At 77.8% G+C, this 18387-nt stretch overlaps 15 non-coding genes across 15 annotated transcripts; all 15 read right to left on the reverse strand.

Annotated features, from left to right (window-relative positions):
• Positions 1-976: 976 nt before the first annotated feature.
• On the reverse strand, positions 977-1095 carry LOC131749635 (5S ribosomal RNA). Its single transcript, XR_009333691.1, has one exon. It is a non-coding gene; the product is annotated as a 5S ribosomal RNA (ribosomal RNA).
• A 1036-nt stretch (positions 1096-2131) lies between these two features.
• LOC131749636 (5S ribosomal RNA) lies at positions 2132-2250 on the reverse strand. Its single transcript, XR_009333692.1, has one exon. It is a non-coding gene; the product is annotated as a 5S ribosomal RNA (ribosomal RNA).
• A 1045-nt stretch (positions 2251-3295) lies between these two features.
• Positions 3296-3414, reverse strand: LOC131749637 (5S ribosomal RNA). Its single transcript, XR_009333693.1, has one exon. It is a non-coding gene; the product is annotated as a 5S ribosomal RNA (ribosomal RNA).
• Positions 3415-4450: 1036 nt separating this feature from the next.
• LOC131749587 (5S ribosomal RNA) lies at positions 4451-4569 on the reverse strand. The gene has a single exon (XR_009333644.1). It is a non-coding gene; the product is annotated as a 5S ribosomal RNA (ribosomal RNA).
• Positions 4570-5598: 1029 nt separating this feature from the next.
• On the reverse strand, positions 5599-5717 carry LOC131749638 (5S ribosomal RNA). Its single transcript, XR_009333694.1, has one exon. It is a non-coding gene; the product is annotated as a 5S ribosomal RNA (ribosomal RNA).
• A 1043-nt stretch (positions 5718-6760) lies between these two features.
• Positions 6761-6879, reverse strand: LOC131749639 (5S ribosomal RNA). Its single transcript, XR_009333695.1, has one exon. It is a non-coding gene; the product is annotated as a 5S ribosomal RNA (ribosomal RNA).
• A 1036-nt stretch (positions 6880-7915) lies between these two features.
• On the reverse strand, positions 7916-8034 carry LOC131749640 (5S ribosomal RNA). Its single transcript, XR_009333696.1, has one exon. It is a non-coding gene; the product is annotated as a 5S ribosomal RNA (ribosomal RNA).
• A 1030-nt stretch (positions 8035-9064) lies between these two features.
• On the reverse strand, positions 9065-9183 carry LOC131749641 (5S ribosomal RNA). The gene has a single exon (XR_009333697.1). It is a non-coding gene; the product is annotated as a 5S ribosomal RNA (ribosomal RNA).
• A 1043-nt stretch (positions 9184-10226) lies between these two features.
• LOC131749642 (5S ribosomal RNA) lies at positions 10227-10345 on the reverse strand. Its single transcript, XR_009333698.1, has one exon. It is a non-coding gene; the product is annotated as a 5S ribosomal RNA (ribosomal RNA).
• Positions 10346-11381: 1036 nt separating this feature from the next.
• LOC131749643 (5S ribosomal RNA) lies at positions 11382-11500 on the reverse strand. The gene has a single exon (XR_009333699.1). It is a non-coding gene; the product is annotated as a 5S ribosomal RNA (ribosomal RNA).
• Positions 11501-12549: 1049 nt separating this feature from the next.
• LOC131749644 (5S ribosomal RNA) lies at positions 12550-12668 on the reverse strand. The gene has a single exon (XR_009333700.1). It is a non-coding gene; the product is annotated as a 5S ribosomal RNA (ribosomal RNA).
• A 1054-nt stretch (positions 12669-13722) lies between these two features.
• Positions 13723-13841, reverse strand: LOC131749646 (5S ribosomal RNA). Its single transcript, XR_009333702.1, has one exon. It is a non-coding gene; the product is annotated as a 5S ribosomal RNA (ribosomal RNA).
• A 1043-nt stretch (positions 13842-14884) lies between these two features.
• LOC131749647 (5S ribosomal RNA) lies at positions 14885-15003 on the reverse strand. The gene has a single exon (XR_009333703.1). It is a non-coding gene; the product is annotated as a 5S ribosomal RNA (ribosomal RNA).
• Positions 15004-16031: 1028 nt separating this feature from the next.
• Positions 16032-16150, reverse strand: LOC131749648 (5S ribosomal RNA). Its single transcript, XR_009333704.1, has one exon. It is a non-coding gene; the product is annotated as a 5S ribosomal RNA (ribosomal RNA).
• Positions 16151-17204: 1054 nt separating this feature from the next.
• On the reverse strand, positions 17205-17323 carry LOC131749649 (5S ribosomal RNA). The gene has a single exon (XR_009333705.1). It is a non-coding gene; the product is annotated as a 5S ribosomal RNA (ribosomal RNA).
• Positions 17324-18387: the final 1064 nt, after the last annotated feature.

Genomic DNA, 18387 nt, shown 5'->3' on the forward strand with positions numbered 1-18387 from the left:
CGACGGCCCGTCCGCCCCGGCAGGGCCCCGCCGCCCGCCCAGCCGGGGGGATGCAGGCCTCGGGTACCGCGGGGTGGAGGAGGGCCGGGTGGGGTGTGGGCGACCTCCCGGCCCAGGCCGGGCGGGAACCCAGCAAACCCTTCGGCGCTTGGCGCCCCGCCCCCCATCCCGCACGTCGCCCCCAGGAACGAGGCCCCGGAGGCTTCAGGGCCCGGGGCCGGCGGTCCGTTGTGCATTCCCCACCCCCACCCCCCTGCCCCGCCCACGCGGCGCTAGGCGCAGCCCCACCGCAGCCCGGGCTGGCCATCCATCCGGCCCGACAGCAGTTGGCCCGAAGCCACTGGGAGCCACCGTGGAGTCGGCAAGGCCCCTTGGCGCCGTAGCACGGCCAGCCGCCGAGCACGGGACCCCGACCCTGGTGGCCGGCAAGGCGCGGGGGCGGCGGCCCTGGCCCCCGATGCCTCTCCCGCCCCCGGCCGTGGCGCAACGGCGGAGGGAGGGCTTGTCCCGCAGGCAGCCGTGCACAGACACACCGGCAGACAGGTGGCTGCGCCGGAGCCGGCTGGCCGCCGCTGGCGGCGGCCAAGTGCGGGCCGAGCGGCTCGCGGGCCGCACGGACGGCCCGCGGGCCTGCGGCGCAGTCTGGGACCGGGCCAGCCACCCCCGGAGCGTCACGTGGGCCGCCGGCCACCGGGGCCGCCTTTCTGGCCGCCTGGCCGGCCAGGGGGGCGGGCAGTGCCCCCTCCAGAGCGCGCTGTGGTGGGAGGGGCCGGAGGAGACGGGGCCTGCAGAGGCGCCCGGACGTGCGGGCGGGGGTGGGCGGCGCGGGGAAAGGGGTGGAGGCAGGGGGTGGGGGGTGGGGGGTGGGGGGTGGGGTGGGGTTGGGCGAGGGGTGCGGGGGGCGTGGGGGCGTGGCGCGGAGGCGGCCTCGGCCGCGGGCTACTAAAAGGGAAGGCAGGCGGGGCGGGAGGCAAAAAGCCTACAGCACCCGGTATTCCCAGGCGGTCTCCCATCCAAGTACTAACCAGGCCCGACCCTGCTTAGCTTCCGAGATCAGACGAGATCGGGCGCGTTCAGGGTGGTATGGCCGTAGACGGGGGCGAGGGCCGCGGGCTGCCTCTTGAGGAGCCGCTTCGCCGGCGCCGGCGCCTCCCCGACAGCCCGACGGCCCGTCCGCCCCGGCAGGGACCCGCCGCCCGCCCAGCCGGGGGGATGCAGGCCTCGGGTACCGCGGGGTGGAGGAGGGCCGGGTGGGGTGTGGGCGACCTCCCGGCCCAGGCCGGGCGGGAACCCAGCAAACCCTTCGGCGCTTGGCGCCCCGCCCCCCATCCCGCACGTCGCCCCCAGGAACGAGGCCCCGGAGGCTTCAGGGCCCGGGGCCGGCGGTCCGTTGTGCATTCCCCACCCCCACCCCCCTGCCCCGCCCACGCGGCGCTAGGCGCAGCCCCACCGCAGCCCGGGCTGGCCATCCATCCGGCCCGACAGCAGTTGGCCCGAAGCCACTGGGAGCCACCGTGGAGTCGGCAAGGCCCCTTGGCGCCGTAGCACGGCCAGCCGCCGAGCACGGGACCCCGACCCTGGTGGCCGGCAAGGCGCGGGGGCGGCGGCCCTGGCCCCCGATGCCTCTCCCGTCCCCGGCCGAGACGCAACGGCGGAGGGAGGGCTTGTCCCGCAGGCAGCCGTGCACAGACACACCGGCAGACAGGTGGCTGCGCCGGAGCCGGCTGGCCGCCGCTGGCGGCGGCCAAGTGCGGGCCGAGCGGCTCGCGGGCCGCACGGACGGCCCGCGGGCCTGCGGCGCAGTCTGGGTCCGGGCCAGCCACCCCCGGAGCGTCACGTGGGCCGCCGGCCACCGGGGCCGCCTTTCTGGCCGCCTGGCCGGCCAGGGGGGCGGGCAGTGCCCCCTCCAGAGCGCGCTGTGGTGGGAGGGGCCGGAGGAGACGGGGCCTGCAGAGGCGCCCGGACGTGCGGGCGGGGGTGGGCGGCGCGGGGAAAGGGGTGGAGGCAGGGGGTGGGGGGTGGGGGGTGGGGTGGGGTTGGGCGAGGGGTGCGGGGGGCGTGGGGGCGTGGCGCGGAGGCGGCCTCGGCCGCGGGCTACTAAAAGGGAAGGCAGGCGGGGCGGGAGGCAAAAAGCCTACAGCACCCGGTATTCCCAGGCGGTCTCCCATCCAAGTACTAACCAGGCCCGACCCTGCTTAGCTTCCGAGATCAGACGAGATCGGGCGCGTTCAGGGTGGTATGGCCGTAGACGGGGGCGAGGGCCGCGGGCTGCCTCTTGAGGAGCCGCTTCGCCGGCGCCGGCGCCTCCCCGACAGCCCGACGGCCCGTCCGCCCCGGCAGGGCCCCGCCGCCCGCCCAGCCGGGGGGATGCAGGCCTCGGGTACCGCGGGGTGGAGGAGGGGCGGGTGGGGTGTGGGCGACCTCCCGGCCCAGGCCGGGCGGGAACCCAGCAAACCCTTCGGCGCTTGGCGCCCCGCCCCCCATCCCGCACGTCGCCCCCAGGAACGAGGCCCCGGAGGCTTCAGGGCCCGGGGCCGGCGGTCCGTTGTGCATTCCCCACCCCCACCCCCCTGCCCCGCCCACGCGGCGCTAGGCGCAGCCCCACCGCAGCCCGGGCTGGCCATCCATCCGGCCCGACAGCAGTTGGCCCGAAGCCACTGGGAGCCACCGTGGAGTCGGCAAGGCCCCTTGGCGCTGTAGCACGGCCAGCCGCCGAGCACGGGACCCCGACCCTGGTGGCCGGCAAGGCGCGGGGGCGGCGGCCCTGGCCCCCGATGCCTCTCCCGCCCCCGGCCGTGGCGCAACGGCGGAGGGAGGGCTTGTCCCGCAGGCAGCCGTGCACAGACACACCGGCAGACAGGTGGCTGCGCCGGAGCCGGCTGGCCGCCGCTGGCGGCGGCCAAGTGCGGGCCGAGCGGCTCGCGGGCCGCACGGACGGCCCGCGGGCCTGCGGCGCAGTCTGGGTCCGGGCCAGCCACCCCCGGAGCGTCACGTGGGCCGCCGGCCACCGGGGCCGCCTTTCTGGCCGCCTGGCCGGCCAGGGGGGCGGGCAGTGCCCCCTCCAGAGCGCGCTGTGGTGGGAGGGGCCGGAGGAGACGGGGCCTGCAGAGGGGCCCGGACGTGCGGGCGGGGGTGGGCGGCGCGGGGAAAGGGGTGGAGGCAGGGGGTGGGGGGTGGGGGGTGGGAGGTGGGGGGTGGGGTTGGTCGAGGGGTGCGGGGGGCGTGGGGGCGTGGCGCGGAGGCGGCCTCGGCCGCGGGCTACTAAAAGGGAAGGCAAGCGGGGCGGGAGGCAAAAAGCCTACAGCACCCGGTATTCCCAGGCGGTCTCCCATCCAAGTACTAACCAGGCCCGACCCTGCTTAGCTTCCGAGATCAGACGAGATCGGGCGCGTTCAGGGTGGTATGGCCGTAGACGGGGGCGAGGGCCGCGGGCTGCCTCTTGAGGAGCCGCTTCGCCGGCGCCGGCGCCTCCCCGACAGCCCGACGGCCCGTCCGCCCCGGCAGGGCCCCGCCGCCCGCCCAGCCGGGGGGATGCAGGCCTCGGGTACCGCGGGGTGGAGGAGGGCCGGGTGGGGTGTGGGCGACCTCCCGGCCCAGGCCGGGCGGGAACCCAGCAAACCCTTCGGCGCTTGGCGCCCCGCCCCCCATCCCGCACGTCGCCCCCAGGAACGAGGCCCCGGAGGCTTCAGGGCCCGGGGCCGGCGGTCCGTTGTGCATTCCCCACCCCCACCCCCCTGCCCCGCCCACGCGGCGCTAGGCGCAGCCCCACCGCAGCCCGGGCTGGCCATCCATCCGGCCCGACAGCAGTTGGCCCAAAGCCACTGGGAGCCACCGTGGAGTCGGCAAGGCCCCTTGGCGCCGTAGCACGGCCAGCCGCCGAGCACGGGACCCCGACCCTGGTGGCCGGCAAGGCGCGGGGGCGGCGGCCCTGGCCCCCGATGCCTCTCCCGCCCCCGGCCGTGGCGCAACGGCGGAGGGAGGGCTTGTCCCGCAGGCAGCCGTGCACAGACACACCGGCAGACAGGTGGCTGCGCCGGAGCCGGCTGGCCGCCGCTGGCGGCGGCCAAGTGCGGGCCGAGCGGCTCGCGGGCCGCACGGACGGCCCGCGGGCCTGCGGCGCAGTCTGGGTCCGGGCCAGCCACCCCCGGAGCGTCACGTGGGCCGCCGGCCACCGGGGCCGCCTTTCTGGCCGCCTGGCCGGCCAGGGGGGCGGGCAGTGCCCCCTCCAGAGCGCGCTGTGGTGGGAGGGGCCGGAGGAGACGGGGCCTGCAGAGGCGCCCGGACGTGCGGGCGGGGGTGGGCGGCGCGGGGAAAGGGGTGGAGGCAGGGGGTGGGGGGTGGGGGGTGGGGTGGGGTTGGGCGAGGGGTGCGGGGGGCGTGGGGGCGTGGCGCGGAGGCGGCCTCGGCCGCGGGCTACTAAAAGGGAAGGCAGGCGGGGCGGGAGGCAAAAAGCCTACAGCACCCGGTATTCCCAGGCGGTCTCCCATCCAAGTACTAACCAGGCCCGACCCTGCTTAGCTTCCGAGATCAGACGAGATCGGGCGCGTTCAGGGTGGTATGGTCGTAGACGGGGGCGAGGGCCGCGGGCTGCCTCTTGAGGAGCCGCTTCGCCGGCGCCGGCGCCTCCCCGACAGCCCGACGGCCCGTCCGCCCCGGCAGGGCCCCGCCGCCCGCCCAGCCGGGGGGATGCAGGCCTCGGGTACCGCGGGGTGGAGGAGGGCCGGGTGGGGTGTGGGCGACCTCCCGGCCCAGGCCGGGCGGGAACCCAGCAAACCCTTCGGCGCTTGGCGCCCCGCCCCCCATCCCGCACGTCGCCCCCAGGAACGAGGCCCCGGAGGCTTCAGGGCCCGGGGCCGGCGGTCCGTTGTGCATTCCCCACCCCCACCCCCCTGCCCCGCCCACGCGGCGCTAGGCGCAGCCCCACCGCAGCCCGGGCTGGCCATCCATCCGGCCCGACAGCAGTTGGCCCGAAGCCACTGGGAGCCACCGTGGAGTCGGCAAGGCCCCTTGGCGCCGTAGCACGGCCAGCCGCCGAGCACGGGACCCCGACCCTGGTGGCCGGCAAGGCGCGGGGGCGGCGGCCCTGGCCCCCGATGCCTCTCCCGCCCCCGGCCGTGGCGCAACGGCGGAGGGAGGGCTTGTCCCGCAGGCAGCCGTGCACAGACACACCGGCAGACAGGTGGCTGCGCCGGAGCCGGCTGGCCGCCGCTGGCGGCGGCCAAGTGCGGGCCGAGCGGCTCGCGGGCCGCACGGACGGCCCGCGGGCCTGCGGCGCAGTCTGGGTCCGGGCCAGCCACCCCCGGAGCGTCACGTGGGCCGCCGGCCACCGGGGCCGCCTTTCTGGCCGCCTGGCCGGCCAGGGGGGCGGGCAGTGCCCCCTCCAGAGCGCGCTGTGGTGGGAGGGGCCGGAGGAGACGGGGCCTGCAGAGGCGCCCGGACGTGCGGGCGGGGGTGGGCGGCGCGGGGAAAGGGGTGGAGGCAGGGGGTGGGGGGTGGGGTGGGGTTGGGCGAGGGGTGCGGGGGGCGTGGGGGCGTGGCGCGGAGGCGGCCTCGGCCGCGGGATACTAAAAGGGAAGGCAGGCGGGGCGGGAGGCAAAAAGCCTACAGCACCCGGTATTCCCAGGCGGTCTCCCATCCAAGTACTAACCAGGCCCGACCCTGCTTAGCTTCCGAGATCAGACGAGATCGGGCGCGTTCAGGGTGGTATGGCCGTAGACGGGGGCGAGGGCCGCGGGCTGCCTCTTGAGGAGCCGCTTCGCCGGCGCCGGCGCCTCCCCGACAGCCCGACGGCCCGTCCGCCCCGGCAGGGCCCCGCCGCCCGCCCAGCCGGGGGGATGCAGGCCTCGGGTACCGCGGGGTGGAGGAGGGCCGGGTGGGGTGTGGGCGACCTCCCGGCCCAGGCCGGGCGGGAACCCAGCAAACCCTTCGGCGCTTGGCGCCCCGCCCCCCATCCCGCACGTCGCCCCCAGGAACGAGGCCCCGGAGGCTTCAGGGCCCGGGGCCGGCGGTCCGTTGTGCATTCCCCACCCCCACCCCCCTGCCCCGCCCACGCGGCGCTAGGCGCAGCCCCACCGCAGCCCGGGCTGGCCATCCATCCGGCCCGACAGCAGTTGGCCCGAAGCCACTGGGAGCCACCGTGGAGTCGGCAAGGCCCCTTGGCGCCGTAGCACGGCCAGCCGCCGAGCACGGGACCCCGACCCTGGTGGCCGGCAAGGCGCGGGGGCGGCGGCCCTGGCCCCCGATGCCTCTCCCGCCCCCGGCCGTGGCGCAACGGCGGAGGGAGGGCTTGTCCCGCAGGCAGCCGTGCACAGACACACCGGCAGACAGGTGGCTGCGCCGGAGCCGGCTGGCCGCCGCTGGCGGCGGCCAAGTGCGGGCCGAGCGGCTCGCGGGCCGCACGGACGGCCCGCGGGCCTGCGGCGCAGTCTGGGTCCGGGCCAGCCACCCCCGGAGCGTCACGTGGGCCGCCGGCCACCGGGGCCGCCTTTCTGGCCGCCTGGCCGGCCAGGGGGGCGGGCAGTGCCCCCTCCAGAGCGCGCTGTGGTGGGAGGGGCCGGAGGAGACGGGGCCTGCAGAGGCGCCCGGACGTGCGGGCGGGGGTGGGCGGCGCGGGGAAAGGGGTGGAGGCAGGGGGTGGGGGGTGGGGGGTGGGGGGTGGGGTGGGGTTGGGCGAGGGGTGCGGGGGGCGTGGGGGCGTGGCGCGGAGGCGGCCTCGGCCGCGGGCTACTAAAAGGGAAGGCAGGCGGGGCGGGAGGCAAAAAGCCTACAGCACCCGGTATTCCCAGGCGGTCTCCCATCCAAGTACTAACCAGGCCCGACCCTGCTTAGCTTCCGAGATCAGACGAGATCGGGCGCGTTCAGGGTGGTATGGCCGTAGACGGGGGCGAGGGCCGCGGGCTGCCTCTTGAGGAGCCGCTTCGCCGGCGCCGGCGCCTCCCCGACAGCCCGACGGCCCGTCCGCCCCGGCAGGGCCCCGCCGCCCGCCCAGCCGGGGGGATGCAGGCCTAGGGTACCGCGGGGTGGAGGAGGGCCGGGTGGGATGTGGGCGACCTCCCGGCCCAGGCCGGGCGGGAACCCAGCAAACCCTTCGGCGCTTGGCGCCCCGCCCCCCATCCCGCACGTCGCCCCCAGGAACGGGGCCCCGGAGGCTTCAGGGCCCGGGGCCGGCGGTCCATTGTGCATTCCCCACCCCCACCCCCCTGCCCCGCCCACGCGGCGCTAGGCGCAGCCCCACCGCAGCCCGGGCTGGCCATCCATCCGGCCCGACAGCAGTTGGCCCAAAGCCACTGGGAGCCACCGTGGAGTCGGCAAGGCCCCTTGGCGCCGTAGCACGTCCAGCCGCCGAGCACGGGACCCCGACCCTGGTGGCCGGCAAGGCGCGGGGGCGGCGGCCCTGGCCCCCGATGCCTCTCCCGCCCCCGGCCGTGGCGCAACGGCGGAGGGAGGGCTTGTCCCGCAGGCAGCCGTGCACAGACACACCGGCAGACAGGTGGCTGCGCCGGAGCCGGCTGGCCGCCGCTGGCGGCGGCCAAGTGCGGGCCGAGCGGCTCGCGGGCCGCACGGACGGCCCGCGGGCCTGCGGCGCAGTCTGGGTCCGGGCCAGCCACCCCCGGAGCGTCACGTGGGCCGCCGGCCACCGGGGCCGCCTTTCTGGCCGCCTGGCCGGCCAGGGGGGCGGGCAGTGCCCCCTCCAGAGCGCGCTGTGGTGGGAGGGGCCGGAGGAGACGGGGCCTGCAGAGGCGCCCGGACGTGCGGGCGGGGGTGGGCGGCGCGGGGAAAGGGGTGGAGGCAGGGGGTGGGGGGTGGGGGGTGGGGTGGGGTTGGGCGAGGGGTGCGGGGGGCGTGGGGGCGTGGCGCGGAGGCGGCCTCGGCCGCGGGCTACTAAAAGGGAAGGCAGGCGGGGCGGGAGGCAAAAAGCCTACAGCACCCGGTATTCCCAGGCGGTCTCCCATCCAAGTACTAACCAGGCCCGACCCTGCTTAGCTTCCGAGATCAGACGAGATCGGGCGCGTTCAGGGTGGTATGGCCGTAGACGGGGGCGAGGGCCGCGGGCTGCCTCTTGAGGAGCCGCTTCGCCGGCGCCGGCGCCTCCCCGACAGCCCGACGGCCCGTCCGCCCCGGCAGGGCCCCGCCGCCCGCCCAGCCGGGGGGATGCAGGCCTCGGGTACCGCGGGGTGGAGGAGGGCCGGGTGGGGTGTGGGCGACCTCCCGGCCCAGGCCGGGCGGGAACCCAGCAAACCCTTCGGCGCTTGGCGCCCCGCCCCCCATCCCGCACGTCGCCCCCAGGAACGAGGCCCCGGAGGCTTCAGGGCCCGGGGCCGGCGGTCCGTTGTGCATTCCCCACCCCCACCCCCCTGCCCCGCCCACGCGGCGCTAGGCGCAGCCCCACCGCAGCCCGGGCTGGCCATCCATCCGGCCCGACAGCAGTTGGCCCGAAGCCACTGGGAGCCACCGTGGAGTCGGCAAGGCCCCTTGGCGCCGTAGCACGGCCAGCCGCCGAGCACGGGACCCCGACCCTGGTGGCCGGCAAGGCGCGGGGGGCGGCGGCCCTGGCCCCCGATGCCTCTCCCGCCCCCGGCCGTGGCGCAACGGCGGAGGGAGGGCTTGTCCCGCAGGCAGCCGTGCACAGACACACCGGCAGACAGGTGGCTGCGCCGGAGCCGGCTGGCCGCCGCTGGCGGCGGCCAAGTGCGGGCCGAGCGGCTCGCGGGCCGCACGGACGGCCCGCGGGCCTGCGGCGCAGTCTGGGTCCGGGCCAGCCACCCCCGGAGCGTCACGTGGGCCGCCGGCCACCGGGGCCGCCTTTCTGGCCGCCTGGCCGGCCAGGGGGGCGGGCAGTGCCCCCTCCAGAGCGCGCTGTGGTGGGAGGGGCCGGAGGAGACGGGGCCTGCAGAGGCGCCCGGACGTGCGGGCGGGGGTGGGCGGCGCGGGGAAAGGGGTGGAGGCAGGGGGTGGGGGGTGGGGTGGGGTTGGGCGAGGGGTGCGGGGGGCGTGGGGGCGTGGCGCGGAGGCGGCCTCGGCCGCGGGCTACTAAAAGGGAAGGCAGGCGGGGCGGGAGGCAAAAAGCCTACAGCACCCGGTATTCCCAGGCGGTCTCCCATCCAAGTACTAACCAGGCCCGACCCTGCTTAGCTTCCGAGATCAGACGAGATCGGGCGCGTTCAGGGTGGTATGGCCGTAGACGGGGGCGAGGGCCGCGGGCTGCCTCTTGAGGAGCCGCTTCGCCGGCGCCGGCGCCTCCCCGACAGCCCGACGGCCCGTCCGCCCCGGCAGGGCCCCGCCGCCCGCCCAGCCGGGGGGATGCAGGCCTCGGGTACCGCGGGGTGGAGGAGGGCCGGGTGGGGTGTGGGCGACCTCCCGGCCCAGGCCGGGCGGGAACCCAGCAAACCCTTCGGCGCTTGGCGCCCCGCCCCCCATCCCGCACGTCGCCCCCAGGAACGAGGCCCCGGAGGCTTCAGGGCCCGGGGCCGGCGGTCCGTTGTGCATTCCCCACCCCCACCCCCCTGCCCCGCCCACGCGGCGCTAGGCGCAGCCCCACCGCAGCCCGGGCTGGCCATCCATCCGGCCCGACAGCAGTTGGCCCGAAGCCACTGGGAGCCACCGTGGAGTCGGCAAGGCCCCTTGGCGCCGTAGCACGGCCAGCCGCCGAGCACGGGACCCCGACCCTGGTGGCCGGCAAGGCGCGGGGGCGGCGGCCCTGGCCCCCGATGCCTCTCCCGCCCCCGGCCGTGGCGCAACGGCGGAGGGAGGGCTTGTCCCGCAGGCAGCCGTGCACAGACACACCGGCAGACAGGTGGCTGCGCCGGAGCCGGCTGGCCGCCGCTGGCGGCGGCCAAGTGCGGGCCGAGCGGCTCGCGGGCCGCACGGACGGCCCGCGGGCCTGCGGCGCAGTCTGGGTCCGGGCCAGCCACCCCCGGAGCGTCACGTGGGCCGCCGGCCACCGGGGCCGCCTTTCTGGCCGCCTGGCCGGCCAGGGGGGCGGGCAGTGCCCCCTCCAGAGCGCGCTGTGGTGGGAGGGGCCGGAGGAGACGGGGCCTGCAGAGGCGCCCGGACGTGCGGGCGGGGGTGGGCGGCGCGGGGAAAGGGGTGGAGGCAGGGGGTGGGGGGTGGGGGGTGGGGGGTGGGGTGGGGTTGGGCGAGGGGTGCGGGGGGCGTGGGGGCGTGGCGCGGAGGCGGCCTCGGCCGCGGGCTACTAAAAGGGAAGGCAGGCGGGGCGGGAGGCAAAAAGCCTACAGCACCCGGTATTCCCAGGCGGTCTCCCATCCAAGTACTAACCAGGCCCGACCCTGCTTAGCTTCCGAGATCAGACGAGATCGGGCGCGTTCAGGGTGGTATGGCCGTAGACGGGGGCGAGGGCCGCGGGCTGCCTCTTGAGGAGCCGCTTCGCCGGCGCCGGCGCCTCCCCGACAGCCCGACGGCCCGTCCGCCCCGGCAGGGCCCCGCCGCCCGCCCAGCCGGGGGGATGCAGGCCTAGGGTACCGCGGGGTGGAGGAGGGCCGGGTGGGATGTGGGCGACCTCCCGGCCCAGGCCGGGCGGGAACCCAGCAAACCCTTCGGCGCTTGGCGCCCCGCCCCCCATCCCGCACGTCGCCCCCAGGAACGGGGCCCCGGAGGCTTCAGGGCCCGGGGCCGGCGGTCCATTGTGCATTCCCCACCCCCACCCCCCTGCCCCGCCCACGCGGCGCTAGGCGCAGCCCCACCGCAGCCCGGGCTGGCCATCCATCCGGCCCGACAGCAGTTGGCCCAAAGCCACTGGGAGCCACCGTGGAGTCGGCAAGGCCCCTTGGCGCCGTAGCACGTCCAGCCGCCGAGCACGGGACCCCGACCCTGGTGGCCGGCAAGGCGCGGGGGCGGCGGCCCTGGCCCCCGATGCCTCTCCCGCCCCCGGCCGTGGCGCAACGGCGGAGGGAGGGCTTGTCCCGCAGGCAGCCGTGCACAGACACACCGGCAGACAGGTGGCTGCGCCGGAGCCGGCTGGCCGCCGCTGGCGGCGGCCAAGTGCGGGCCGAGCGGCTCGCGGGCCGCACGGACGGCCCGCGGGCCTGCGGCGCAGTCTGGGTCCGGGCCAGCCACCCCCGGAGCGTCACGTGGGCCGCCGGCCACCGGGGCCGCCTTTCTGGCCGCCTGGCCGGCCAGGGGGGCGGGCAGTGCCCCCTCCAGAGCGCGCTGTGGTGGGAGGGGCCGGAGGAGACGGGGCCTGCAGAGGCGCCCGGACGTGCGGGCGGGGGTGGGCGGCGCGGGGAAAGGGGTGGAGGCAGGGGGTGGGGGGTGGGGGGTGGGGTGGGGTTGGGCGAGGGGTGCGGGGGGCGTGGGGGCGTGGCGCGGAGGCGGCCTCGGCCGCGGGCTACTAAAAGGGAAGGCAGGCGGGGCGGGAGGCAAAAAGCCTACAGCACCCGGTATTCCCAGGCGGTCTCCCATCCAAGTACTAACCAGGCCCGACCCTGCTTAGCTTCCGAGATCAGACGAGATCGGGCGCGTTCAGGGTGGTATGGCCGTAGACGGGGGCGAGGGCCGCGGGCTGCCTCTTGAGGAGCCGCTTCGCCGGCGCCGGCGCCTCCCCGACAGCCCGACGGCCCGTCCGCCCCGGCAGGGCCCCGCCGCCCGCCCAGCCGGGGGGATGCAGGCCTCGGGTACCGCGGGGGTGGAGGAGGGCCGGGTGGGGTGTGGGCGACCTCCCGGCCCAGGCCGGGCGGGAACCCAGCAAACCCTTCGGCGCTTGGCGCCCCGCCCCCCATCCCGCACGTCGCCCCCAGGAACGAGGCCCCGGAGGCTTCAGGGCCCGGGGCCGGCGGTCCGTTGTGCATTCCCCACCCCCACCCCCCTGCCCCGCCCACGCGGCGCTAGGCGCAGCCCCACCGCAGCCCGGGCTGGCCATCCATCCGGCCCGACAGCAGTTGGCCCGAAGCCACTGGGAGCCACCGTGGAGTCGGCAAGGCCCCTTGGCGCCGTAGCACGGCCAGCCGCCGAGCACGGGACCCCGACCCTGGTGGCCGGCAAGGCGCGGGGGCGGCGGCCCTGGCCCCCGATGCCTCTCCCGCCCCCGGCCGTGGCGCAACGGCGGAGGGAGGGCTTGTCCCGCAGGCAGCCGTGCACAGACACACCGGCAGACAGGTGGTTGCGCCGGAGCCGGCTGGCCGCCGCTGGCGGCGGCCAAGTGCGGGCCGAGCGGCTCGCGGGCCGCACGGACGGCCCGCGGGCCTGCGGCGCAGTCTGGGTCCGGGCCAGCCACCCCCGGAGCGTCACGTGGGCCGCCGGCCACCGGGGCCGCCTTTCTGGCCGCCTGGCCGGCCAGGGGGGCGGGCAGTGCCCCCTCCAGAGCGCGCTGTGGTGGGAGGGGCCGGAGGAGACGGGGCCTGCAGAGGCGCCCGGACGTGCGGGCGGGGGTGGGCGGCGCGGGGAAAGGGGTGGAGGCAGGGGGTGGGGGGTGGGGGGTGGGGGGTGGGGTGGGGTGGGGTTGGGCGAGGGGTGCGGGGGGCGTGGGGGCGTGGCGCGGAGGCGGCCTCGGCCGCGGGCTACTAAAAGGGAAGGCAGGCGGGGCGGGAGGCAAAAAGCCTACAGCACCCGGTATTCCCAGGCGGTCTCCCATCCAAGTACTAACCAGGCCCGACCCTGCTTAGCTTCCGAGATCAGACGAGATCGGGCGCGTTCAGGGTGGTATGGCCGTAGACGGGGGCGAGGGCCGCGGGCTGCCTCTTGAGGAGCCGCTTCGCCGGCGCCGGCGCCTCCCCGACAGCCCGACGGCCCGTCCGCCCCGGCAGGGCCCCGCCGCCCGCCCAGCCGGGGGGATGCAGGCCTCGGGTACCGCGGGGTGGAGGAGGGGCGGGTGGGGTGTGGGCGACCTCCCGGCCCAGGCCGGGCGGGAACCCAGCAAACCCTTCGGCGCTTGGCGCCCCGCCCCCCATCCCGCACGTCGCCCCCAGGAACGAGGCCCCGGAGGCTTCAGGGCCCGGGGCCGGCGGTCCGTTGTGCATTCCCCACCCCCACCCCCACCCCCCTGCCCCGCCCACGCGGCGCTAGGCGCAGCCCCACCGCAGCCCGGGCTGGCCATCCATCCGGCCCGACAGCAGTTGGCCCGAAGCCACTGGGAGCCACCGTGGAGTCGGCAAGGCCCCTTGGCGCCGTAGCACGGCCAGCCGCCGAGCACGGGACCCCGACCCTGGTGGCCGGCAAGGCGCGGGGGCGGCGGCCCTGGCCCCCGATGCCTCTCCCGCCCCCGGCCGTGGCGCAACGGCGGAGGGAGGGCTTGTCCCGCAGGCAGCCGTGCACAGACACACCGGCAGACAGGTGGCTGCGCCGGAGCCGGCTGGCCGCCGCTGGCGGCGGCCAAGTGCGGGCCGAGCGGCTCGCGGGCCGCACGGACGGCCCGCGGGCCTGCGGCGCAGTCTGGGTCCGGGCCAGCCACCCCCGGAGCGTCACGTGGGCCGCCGGCCACCGGGGCCGCCTTTCTGGCCGCCTGGCCGGCCATGGGGGCGGGCAGTGCCCCCTCCAGAGCGCGCTGTGGTGGGAGGGGCCGGAGGAGACGGGGCCTGCAGAGGCGCCCGGACGTGCGGGCGGGGGTGGGCGGCGCGGGGAAAGGGGTGGAGGCAGGGGGTGGGGGGTGGGGGGTGGGGGGTGGGGTGGGGTGGGGTTGGGCGAGGGGTGCGGGGGGCGTGGGGGCTTGGCGCGGAGGCGGCCTCGGCCGCGGGCTACTAAAAGGGAAGGCAGGCGGGGCGGGAGGCAAAAAGCCTACAGCACCCGGTATTCCCAGGCGGTCTCCCATCCAAGTACTAACCAGGCCCGACCCTGCTTAGCTTCCGAGATCAGACGAGATCGGGCGCGTTCAGGGTGGTATGGCCGTAGACGGGGGCGAGGGCCGCGGGCTGCCTCTTGAGGAGCCGCTTCGCCGGCGCCGGCGCCTCCCCGACAGCCCGACGGCCCGTCCGCCCCGGCAGGGCCCCGCCGCCCGCCCAGCCGGGGGGATGCAGGCCTCGGGTACCGCGGGGTGGAGGAGGGGCGGGTGGGGTGTGGGCGACCTCCCGGCCCAGGCCGGGCGGGAACCCAGCAAACCCTTCGGCGCTTGGCGCCCCGCCCCCCATCCCGCACGTCGCCCCCAGGAACGAGGCCCCGGAGGCTTCAGGGCCCGGGGCCGGCGGTCCGTTGTGCATTCCCCACCCCCACCCCCCTGCCCCGCCCACGCGGCGCTAGGCGCAGCCCCACCGCAGCCCGGGCTGGCCATCCATCCGGCCCGACAGCAGTTGGCCCGAAGCCACTGGGAGCCACCGTGGAGTCGGCAAGGCCCCTTGGCGCCGTAGCACGGCCAGCCGCCGAGCACGGGACCCCGACCCTGGTGGCCGGCAAGGCGCGGGGGCGGCGGCCCTGGCCCCCGATGCCTCTCCCGCCCCCGGCCGTGGCGCAACGGCGGAGGGAGGGCTTGTCCCGCAGGCAGCCGTGCACAGACACACCGGCAGACAGGTGGCTGCGCCGGAGCCGGCTGGCCGCCGCTGGCGGCGGCCAAGTGCGGGCCGAGCGGCTCGCGGGCCGCACGGACGGCCCGCGGGCCTGCGGCGCAGTCTGGGTCCGGGCCAGCCACCCCCGGAGCGTCACGTGGGCCGCCGGCCACCGGGGCCGCCTTTCTGGCCGCCTGGCCGGCCAGGGGGGCGGGCAGTGCCCCCTCCAGAGCGCGCTGTGGTGGGAGGGGCCGGAGGAGACGGGGCCTGCAGAGGCGCCCGGACGTGCGGGCGGGGGTGGGCGGCGCGGGGAAAGGGGTGGAGGCAGGGGGTGGGGGGTGGGGGGTGGGGGGTGGGGTGGGGTTGGGCGAGGGGTGCGGGGGGCGTGGGGGCGTGGCGCGGAGGCGGCCTCGGCCGCGGGCTACTAAAAGGGAAGGCAGGCGGGGCGGGAGGCAAAAAGCCTACAGCACCCGGTATTCCCAGGCGGTCTCCCATCCAAGTACTAACCAGGCCCGACCCTGCTTAGCTTCCGAGATCAGACGAGATCGGGCGCGTTCAGGGTGGTATGGCCGTAGACGGGGGCGAGGGCCGCGGGCTGCCTCTTGAGGAGCCGCTTCGCCGGCGCCGGCGCCTCCCCGACAGCCCGACGGCCCGTCCGCCCCGCAGGGCCCCGCCGCCCGCCCAGCCGGGGGGATGCAGGCCTCGGGTACCGCGGGGTGGAGGAGGGCCGGGTGGGGTGTGGGCGACCTCCCGGCCCAGGCCGGGCGGGAACCCAGCAAACCCTTCGGCGCTTGGCGCCCCGCCCCCCATCCCGCACGTCGCCCCCAGGAACGAGGCCCCGGAGGCTTCAGGGCCCGGGGCCGGCGGTCCGTTGTGCATTCCCCACCCCCACCCCCCTGCCCCGCCCACGCGGCGCTAGGCGCAGCCCCACCGCAGCCCGGGCTGGCCATCCATCCGGCCCGACAGCAGTTGGCCCGAAGCCACTGGGAGCCACCGTGGAGTCGGCAAGGCCCCTTGGCGCCGTAGCACGGCCAGCCGCCGAGCACGGGACCCCGACCCTGGTGGCCGGCAAGGCGCGGGGGCGGCGGCCCTGGCCCCCGATGCCTCTCCCGCCCCCGGCCGTGGCGCAACGGCGGAGGGAGGGCTTGTCCCGCAGGCAGCCGTGCACAGACACACCGGCAGACAGGTGGCTGCGCCGGAGCCGGCTGGCCGCCGCTGGCGGCGGCCAAGTGCGGGCCGAGCGGCTCGCGGGCCGCACGGACGGCCCGCGGGCCTGCGGCGCAGTCTGGGTCCGGGCCAGCCACCCCCGGAGCGTCACGTGGGCCGCCGGCCACCGGGGCCGCCTTTCTGGCCGCCTGGCCGGCCAGGGGGGCGGGCAGTGCCCCCTCCAGAGCGCGCTGTGGTGGGAGGGGCCGGAGGAGACGGGGCCTGCAGAGGCGCCCGGACGTGCGGGCGGGGGTGGGCGGCGCGGGGAAAGGGGTGGAGGCAGGGGGTGGGGGGTGGGGTGGGGTTGGGCGAGGGGTGCGGGGGCCGTGGGGGCGTGGCGCGGAGGCGGCCTCGGCCGCGGGCTACTAAAAGGGAAGGCAGGCGGGGCGGGAGGCAAAAAGCCTACAGCACCCGGTATTCCCAGGCGGTCTCCCATCCAAGTACTAACCAGGCCCGACCCTGCTTAGCTTCCGAGATCAGACGAGATCGGGCGCGTTCAGGGTGGTATGGCCGTAGACGGGGGCGAGGGCCGCGGGCTGCCTCTTGAGGAGCCGCTTCGCCGGCGCCGGCGCCTCCCCGACAGCCCGACGGCCCGTCCGCCCCGGCAGGGCCCCGCCGCCCGCCCAGCCGGGGGGATGCAGGCCTCGGGTACCGCGGGGTGGAGGAGGGGCGGGTGGGGTGTGGGCGACCTCCCGGCCCAGGCCGGGCGGGAACCCAGCAAACCCTTCGGCGCTTGGCGCCCCGCCCCCCATCCCGCACGTCGCCCCCAGGAACGAGGCCCCGGAGGCTTCAGGGCCCGGGGCCGGCGGTCCGTTGTGCATTCCCCACCCCCACCCCCACCCCCCTGCCCCGCCCACGCGGCGCTAGGCGCAGCCCCACCGCAGCCCGGGCTGGCCATCCATCCGGCCCGACAGCAGTTGGCCCGAAGCCACTGGGAGCCACCGTGGAGTCGGCAAGGCCCCTTGGCGCCGTAGCACGGCCAGCCGCCGAGCACGGGACCCCGACCCTGGTGGCCGGCAAGGCGCGGGGGCGGCGGCCCTGGCCCCCGATGCCTCTCCCGCCCCCGGCCGTGGCGCAACGGCGGAGGGAGGGCTTGTCCCGCAGGCAGCCGTGCACAGACACACCGGCAGACAGGTGGCTGCGCCGGAGCCGGCTGGCCGCCGCTGGCGGCGGCCAAGTGCGGGCCGAGCGGCTCGCGGGCCGCACGGACGGCCCGCGGGCCTGCGGCGCAGTCTGGGTCCGGGCCAGCCACCCCCGGAGCGTCACGTGGGCCGCCGGCCACCGGGGCCGCCTTTCTGGCCGCCTGGCCGGCCAGGGGGGCGGGCAGTGCCCCCTCCAGAGCGCGCTGTGGTGGGAGGGGCCGGAGGAGACGGGGCCTGCAGAGGCGCCCGGACGTGCGGGCGGGGGTGGGCGGCGCGGGGAAAGGGGTGGAGGCAGGGGGTGGGGGGTGGGGGGTGGGGGGTGGGGTGGGGTGGGGTTGGGCGAGGGGTGCGGGGGGCGTGGGGGCTTGGCGCGGAGGCGGCCTCGGCCGCGGGCTACTAAAAGGGAAGGCAGGCGGGGCGGGAGGCAAAAAGCCTACAGCACCCGGTATTCCCAGGCGGTCTCCCATCCAAGTACTAACCAGGCCCGACCCTGCTTAGCTTCCGAGATCAGACGAGATCGGGCGCGTTCAGGGTGGTATGGCCGTAGACGGGGGCGAGGGCCGCGGGCTGCCTCTTGAGGAGCCGCTTCGCCGGCGCCGGCGCCTCCCCGACAGCCCGACGGCCCGTCCGCCCCGGCAGGGCCCCGCCGCCCGCCCAGCCGGGGGGATGCAGGCCTCGGGTACCGCGGGGTGGAGGAGGGGCGGGTGGGGTGTGGGCGACCTCCCGGCCCAGGCCGGGCGGGAACCCAGCAAACCCTTCGGCGCTTGGCGCCCCGCCCCCCATCCCGCACGTCGCCCCCAGGAACGAGGCCCCGGAGGCTTCAGGGCCCGGGGCCGGCGGTCCGTTGTGCATTCCCCACCCCCACCCCCCTGCCCCGCCCACGCGGCGCTAGGCGCAGCCCCACCGCAGCCCGGGCTGGCCATCCATCCGGCCCGACAGCAGTTGGCCCGAAGCCACTGGGAGCCACCGTGGAGTCGGCAAGGCCCCTTGGCGCCGTAGCACGGCCAGCCGCCGAGCACGGGACCCCGACCCTGGTGGCCGGCAAGGCGCGGGGGCGGCGGCCCTGGCCCCCGATGCCTCTCCCGCCCCCGGCCGTGGCGCAACGGCGGAGGGAGGGCTTGTCCCGCAGGCAGCCGTGCACAGACACACCGGCAGACAGGTGGCTGCGCCGGAGCCGGCTGGCCGCCGCTGGCGGCGGCCAAGTGCGGGCCGAGCGGCTCGCGGGCCGCACGGACGGCCCGCGGGCCTGCGGCGCAGTCTGGGTCCGGGCCAGCCACCCCCGGAGCGTCACGTGGGCCGCCGGCCACCGGGGCCGCCTTTCTGGCCGCCTGGCCGGCCAGGGGGGCGGGCAGTGCCCCCTCCAGAGCGCGCTGTGGTGGGAGGGGCCGGAGGAGACGGGGCCTGCAGAGGCGCCCGGACGTGCGGGCGGGGGTGGGCGGCGCGGGGAAAGGGGTGGAGGCAGGGGGTGGGGGGTGGGGGGTGGGGGGTGGGGTGGGGTTGGGCGAGGGGTGCGGGGGGCGTGGGGGCGTGGCGCGGAGGCGGCCTCGGCCGCGGGCTACTAAAAGGGAAGGCAGGCGGGGCGGGAGGCAAAAAGCCTACAGCACCCGGTATTC

Source organism: Kogia breviceps, unplaced genomic scaffold, assembly GCF_026419965.1.
Source record: "Kogia breviceps isolate mKogBre1 unplaced genomic scaffold, mKogBre1 haplotype 1 scaffold_243, whole genome shotgun sequence".
In the NCBI taxonomy this organism is placed as follows: domain Eukaryota; kingdom Metazoa; phylum Chordata; class Mammalia; order Artiodactyla; family Physeteridae; genus Kogia; species Kogia breviceps.